The following is a 7,563-nucleotide window of genomic DNA, read 5'->3' on the forward strand; positions in this document are numbered from 1 at the left end:
GATGCCTGCCAATGCCCATCTTGGTGATGGACGTTCACCTGGCGGGATGAGGTATGCCACCGGGTCCCCTCCTCTCTCCTGACACTGTCGGGCCCTCGGGCTACGACCGAGTGCCCGAATTTTTAGAGGGTGTGACACCAAAATGACTGTCAGTCGTTTTGGTGTCACCCCTCCAATGGTGTCACCCGGGTGCATGCCGAACCACCGCACCACCCTTGTGACGCCACTGCCTGTTCATATCAATAAGTAGAGTAAAAACCCATTTCACAATAACGATTACAATGTATACATCTAAAAATATACCGGTCAGCCATAACATTATGACCACTAAGAGGTGAAGTGAATAACATTGATATCTGGTTACAATGGCACCTGGCAGTGGGGGGATATATTACAATGGAACCTGGAAGTGGGGGGGGATATATTACAGTGGCACCTGGAAGTGGGGGAGATATATTACAATGGCACCTGGAAGTGGGGGGGATATATTACAATGGCACCTGGAAGTGGATGGGATATATTACAATGGCACCTGGAAGTGTGGGGGGGGGGGGTATATTACAATGGCACCTGGAAGTGGATGGGATATATTTAAAAAAAATAAAAATAAAGAGAGGTTATACTCACCTAAACCTCAGAGCCAACAGCGCTCCGTTCAGTCTCTCTCCTCTGCTGCAGTGATTGTATGTCCCTCAGCATCCTCATGCCTTATTCACTGTATTAGATGTGATGACTCAAGGGTTCTTAGACCACCACTGCAGCAGAGAGATGCTCCAAGGACCGGTTTAAGAGCTGGCCGGCTCGGAGGATCCCAGAGTTCTTCTTTAAATACAAGCAGTGTAAGTACTGAAACTTAACTTGGTATCAACCTCTTGGTATAGAAGAGTTCGGACTGGGAGAGGAAAGAGCAGCACTAGGAGCCCATCAATTCATGTGCTGATTGAAGGAGAGAGCAGGGATGAGCTTATCACTGTGCTGCTTCTCCTTCACTGTCCAGTCACAGGCTGGGTGTCAGAAAGCCAGAGCCAGAGTTTGAGTGTCGCCGTCTGCGCATGCGCAGGCGCCTGTTGTGGACCATAGAGCCATAATAGGAGCAGCGTCTTTGCATGGACGTGCGCACTTACGTGCGCGTCATGCTCACGTACGTGTGTGTCATGCACGTGTTTGTGCGCACGGGCACGCGTCGACGTGTCATTTGAACAATTGGCGCCAACTGGGCTATAAAGGCTGTGTTCAGCTATCCTCCTATGCTGTCAGATCGTCAGCTTCCTGTGTTCTGTGTTCCTGTATCCTGATTACCCGTTACTGACCCGGCTTGGACTACCCTCTGTTGTTGCTTGCTCCCTGAAGACCCCGGCTTGTTTTTGACCTTGATTCTGCCTCACCCCTTGTACTACGTTGCTAGCTCGTTGATGACCTCGGCCTGCTTGACGATCCTTCTGCCTTGTATGTTCTGCTTCCAGCTTCCTCAGCTCATCGGATCTAAAGCTTTCTGGATCCTCTTCGGTGCATCTGCATCCTGCTTCCTGCCAGGATCTACGCACTTCATCTCATCTCGCAGACGCAACAGGCTAACCAGCCTCTGGCACCCTTGCCCCTCTGTGCCCCGGCGCCCCTGTAACCAATCCAGGTGCTCCGGGACCGGAGCTGTGAGAGAAGCCGCCCTCGTCAACTCAGACTCCCCTAAGGTACGTGACACTGGGGGTGGGGCCATGACATGCTGGAGTCAGAGGAAGTGAGTTGAATGATGCTGGCCGTCATTTACCCAGAAGACCGAGGACATCTAGTGGCAGAAAGACAGTACTGCGGGGGTGAGCTACGAATCACAGTTGAATATTGCCGCAAAATGTGCTTTTTTCTTTTTCTTTAATCAGGCTCTTCATTGTTTTACTGCAGTTCTGCTTTATTGCCTGGAGTAACTACTTAACCATAAGGCAGATGTATAAACAGGAAATAATGCAGCGTTATTATTATTATACAGGATTTATATAGCGCCAATAGTTTGCACAGCTCTTTACAATATAAGGAAGACATTACAATCACAATACAATTCAAGACAAGATGGTAAGGAGGGCCCTGCTATATTCTGCCCTGACAATATTTACCCGTGACACGCATTAGAAATGCCGGAACTGGAAGGAACAGCGTAATTACACCAGCCCGATAACAGCGATCAAAGCAACAATGTGGGCAAATAGTTATGTTCCCGCAGCCCGTGACAAGGCCGCCTGCAGAGACCCAGTGGGTAAAACCGCCATCTACGATCCAGCCCTGTGGATGACAATTTGACATTTTTCCCAGGAACATTTTAAGCTCTCGGAAACGATAGTAACAGGGAACTCGACATGTAGCTAAGGAGGACTATTGTTAAGCTGATACAAGCTCCATGAGGCTCGTTCTATTGTCTTACACATGGAAAATAGACATGGAGAATGGCAGAAGCTCTTCACTTATTCTAGAGTGATGCATGATTCATGAGACTTGTGCGTCATTCTTTATCTATGCGCTCAGTGCTGTACTTCAATCCGGATGATTCACATTTATAAAGCATCATAGGAAATTGTTACTTAGTTACATATACAGTATATATACAGTTAAACCAGTGGTGTAACTAGAAATCGCAGGACCCCATAGCAAAATTTTGTATGGGGCCCTGTGATTTCTAGTTACGCCCACCTGATAACCCAAACAGCCCAGCTGACAGTGGGCCAGCCAGCAGCCTGAGATGCCCAGGCGGCCCGCACAGCATCAGGGGGATGTCCTGGTGGGGCCCACCAGTGCCCCGGACCCCATAGCAGCTGCCTGGGTCGCTATGGCGATTGTTCCACCACTGCGTTAAACAAATCTTAAGGGAAAACGCTTCCTTTACTTCCTGTCTCTGACACACAGCAAGAGCTAAGAGGAGATCATTCGTAGATAGTTGTCACTCAAACAAATGTTCTTATTAGAAGATTTTCCCAGTATTCCTGTTCCTGACAGCTGAAAATTGATTGACAGCTAACAGCTATCAATCAATGTTTTTGATCGACAACTGAAAATTGAAAAAGCTTTTCCCATCGCTTTCAGTTGCATGACAAATAGAGAGGGTGTGTCATCCTAATGAGGACACACACGGCAGACAAAACCTCAAAATGTAAGAAAACAATTGGGGCATCAGAGCAAATGGTGAAATAATACAAGTATACAAGTAGCTTTAATGTAGCTTTCATTATATGATTATATTAAACAGCCCACTTGTTTCAAGGGCTCAAAACAACTCCCCCCCCCCTCTTCATCAGGGCTTAAATGCTGCATGTGGCGAAAAGTCACATTATGAATACAGAGCTACATTATGTGATGTCTTTATCAGTGCCTCGAGCTTTAAATAGTTTTTGAATCCGTATAAACATTTGCAATGCGTTCAGGAGTTTAACCTCTTTTGTAAAATAGTCCTCAGTGCCTATCTCCAGTGACCCCTGTACGCTCCTGGGTCTCCGGTGACACCGTGTGCTTCTTTGTCTCCAGTAACTCCTTGGTTCTCCTGTGTATACCGTGACCCTTTTGCGCCCGTGACCCTTGAGTGCTCCTGTGTCTCCAGTGACCCTTAAGTGCGCCTGTGTCTCCGGTGACCCTTCTGTGCTCCTGTGTCTCCGGTGACCCTTGAGTGCGCCTGTGTCTCCGGTGACCCTTGAGTGCGCCTGTGTCTCCAGTGATCCTTGTGTGCTCCTGTGTCTCCGGTGACCCTTGAGTGCGCCTGTGTCTCCGGTGACCTTTGTGTGCTCCTGTGTCTCCGATGACCCTTGAGTGCTCCTGTGTCTCCGGTGACTCTTGAGTCAGCCCATGTCTCCGGTGACCCTTGTGTGCTCCTGTGTCTCCGATGACCCTTGTGTGCTCCTGTGTCTCCGGTGACCCTTGTGTGCTCCTGTGACCCTTGTTTGTTCCTGTGTCTCCGGGGACCCTTGAGTGCGCCTGTGTCTCCGGTGACCCTTGAGTGCGCCTGTGTCTCCGGTGACCCTTGAGTGCTCCTGTGTCTCCGGTGACCCTCGTGTGCTCCTGTGTCTCCGGTGACCCTCGTGTGCTCCTGTGTCTCCGGGGACCCTTGAGTGCGCCCGTGTCTCCGGTGACCCTTGAGTGCTCCTGTGTCTCCAGGGACCCCTGTGTGCTCCTGTGTCTCTGGTGACCCATGTGTCCCCAGTGCGCCCCTGTGCACCCCCATAACTCCAAATGTGCTCCTATGTGCCCTTGTGACTCCAAGTGCGCTCCTGAGTGCACCCACTATGCTCTGCAGTTGTCTGGCCTGCTGTGCCCCATTCTCTCTGCAGCCTCTCCACTTTCAGGTACACCCCTGCTATCACCTGATCTATCCATCTCTCCATGGATATGGACCCCTGTCCATGGCAAACTATAAAATGGGAACTAATTAAATGGGAACTAATAATTCTACTGTTTTGTGTGTGCTCTTTTTAAAATTATACGGCTATTGCTTCTTGTCTTGATGTGGTCTTGATGACATTTTGGTATGAATTCTCTTCTTGGGTCTTAGAACCCCTGCTGTTGGTTGTAGCTTTATCTGATAGAGTAATAAAGAGGGGATCATTTGAATGTCTCCCGTTTCCGGAACTGATGAGCCAATATAGTGCCATGTCTGCCACCTGCTGGAAAAGTCTGGAAGGGTCTTCTCTGACTCAGGATGATGCTGCTGGAGATGGAATAACTCGTTTCTTAAAGCCAAAATGTTAAAATGTAAGACTAGAAAGATGTTTTATTTCAGAATTCACAAACTTCAACAAATATCTCTTATATTGCAGTGACCATAGTTGATGAGTCGTGAACCACCTACTGCTTGGTGCACTGCTGCTCTTATCCTTTGCGCTCAAAATGTATTTTTTAATCTTTTCAGTCACTGTATAATTTGTACAAATTGGGACATTTTTGTGAAATGTCAGAAATAGGGATTTTTGTATTTGTGACACACGTCCCATTTCACAGGAACGTGCATTGCGAATCATTCTTTCTAGAGTGAAAATGTTTCAATGTGCGCCATTTTAATGTTGCATCGCTGATAGTTTATTGGGCCCCCTATGTCTCTTCTGCAGTGAAGGATTCTTACCTTCCTCTTCTCAAACTCTTTACAATGTACCACTGTGGTAACTGCTGGCTGCTGGGATGACTTATCCCTGGTGCGCAATGAATGTGCATGGGAGTTACATTAGCCTGGCATGATCACTCAAGATCCTGAACCCAGAGGAAGCCGGTGTTCTATCAAAGTTTGTGACTGTGTTAGAATGTGTTACCGGTCACGTAGTCACACATTTTAACGTGATCCCGCCCAGTTTTACAGCGGTGGAATGTGTGACCGGCAATAGGTCAAGCATTCCAACTCTTTCTCAGCCGTTCCAGGGCAGATCGGCATTGCAGATCGCATGTACAGGAGAACCGATCTTCCCTGGAACAGCTGATCGGTCCTGAAATGTCACTTCTATCAAACTTTGTGAGTGCGATCTCACATTCTACAAAGTCGGATATAAGTGACATTTCAGGACCGATCAGCTGTCCCAGAGCAGATCGGTTCTTCTGCGATGCCGATCTGCCCTGGAACAGCTGGCAAAGCATTGGAATTCTTCACCTTTTGGCGGTCACACATTTCACCGCCGAAAAACTGGGCGTGATTACGTTAAAATGTGTGACCACGTGACCGGTCACACATTCCAACCCAGTCACAAAGTTTGATAGAGCACCGGCGAGAACCTATGCCAGGTCCCATAGGTTCCACGTGTGCACAGACACACTGCTGGAGACCTGGCACACACATTCCAGTGAGCAGTTTGCACATGTGCAGACATGCAGCAGTTTCATGCAGAGACACACAGCGTGTATGCGCACTCACGGGAGAATCTGGTGTGCGCATAGGTCTCTGTTTGAAAACTGCAGCGAGTCTGCACATGCACGTCTTGTGCAAACTGCCTCCTGGGATGTGTGATATAGACATCCCAGGAGGCAGTGGGTGGCCGGATACGTCATCCTCGCCTAGGCAAGGATTCAGGAAGTGATTGAATAGAAGATAAAATAAATGGTATTTATAGTTGAAAAGGCTGGAGGAAGAGGCAAGTGAGAGGATGTTATTTTTATGTGTGACGGTCCGCTTTAAGGGCCCCTTTAACTGCTTTATGTAGAAATCAATGGCCGGCACCACCAATGACTGGCCCCGAATGCAGACAGTTTGCCTCCAACGACTACGTTTCTGACCGCTAACAAACTGGCTGCAGCTAATGGTCCAGTTTCAACTGCGTATCTAGCTGTTTCTATGGTAATCTAATCTCAAAAACAAAAATGTATATATTGCTGATTACTAGTCCGTAGATATGATGACTGCATTAGTTTTCTTTATTCAGTCTTCTTTTTCCTTTATTTTCACCCGTTAATCTTGCTGTGCTCATTACTCCACTGCTTCTATGGAGGGAGCCATGGCTGTCACATAGGCTGGGCTTCAAACATGTCTGCCATTGTTCAGTTCTCTTACACGGGAAGTAATGAGATTATTAGTTTATGCAAAAAAAGATTTCTTATCGTTGCTCATTCCTCATTCACATGCTGAATGCGGCAAGGGCCTGCGTTCCGGCTCTATGGAAGCAGTCCCTCCAGCCTTCTATCAAGATGTGGGCTAGACGAGTGGAGGAGATCAAACTGATGGAGGACCTGACCTTCTCATTGGACGGGATCCAGGCCAGATTTGTTGCTACATGGGCTGCTTGGTACCTGTTCAGAGACTCAGCTGACTTCTCTGATGTGCGCCGGATCTGAAGAGAGGGATAGGATGGCTCAAAGAAGGGGCATTGTTGCCCTGCTGGGGTACGGCTAGAAGTGTTCCCTGCCGGACGGCCTGGAACTGACGATACCTGGAATTTCCCCTTTCCTCTCCTGGTGTGTTGTATGTCGTTCACTCTTTTGCTACTTTGTTTTCTCTTGTTTGTTCTGTCTTTCTGTGTGTACTCCCTAGGTGTGGACCGAAATGGTACGGGCCTCCCACGATAGTGGGCTGGACCATACGGTCTACCAAATAGTAATGTTTATTTCTTGTTTTATAAATAAAAAGAGATGGGAAGAAGAGAGTACGACCTAACCTGAACCGTCATCATTTATATATATTAGATATTATGTATGTTCTGATATAGAATGGGATGTTCGCACTTCCTTAGTCTTAGCCTTTGCGGCCAGGTTGACTGACTTGGAATGATGTGAGGCCATGTGGCCCCTATTTTTGCTTATTCTCTCTGTATCCCACCCTCTTGTTCATAAATAAAGAATTTGAAAAAAAAAAAAAAAAAGATTTCTGCTGAGATCATCGGGTATTTTCTGTATCGAGGGCCCGCTCACACAGGATTTGCGCTGCGCTGGGTGTTTTACCCAGTGCAGACTGAACTCATGACAAGGCAGCCTGCCTTGTCACGGGTGGGCTTGGTTCACACCATTGCTTTGCTCTTAGCAACCTGTGACGCTCTGGCTGGCATCCTGCCCAGCTCCTGGCAACGAGTGATGTCAGTGTGGCAACCCTAGCAGGAGGCCAGACAGAGGCCCCGGACCCAG

Source organism: Nanorana parkeri, unplaced genomic scaffold (assembly GCF_000935625.1).
Source record: "Nanorana parkeri isolate BGI_ZX_2015 unplaced genomic scaffold, ASM93562v1 scaffold335, whole genome shotgun sequence".
Lineage (NCBI taxonomy): Eukaryota > Metazoa > Chordata > Amphibia > Anura > Dicroglossidae > Nanorana > Nanorana parkeri.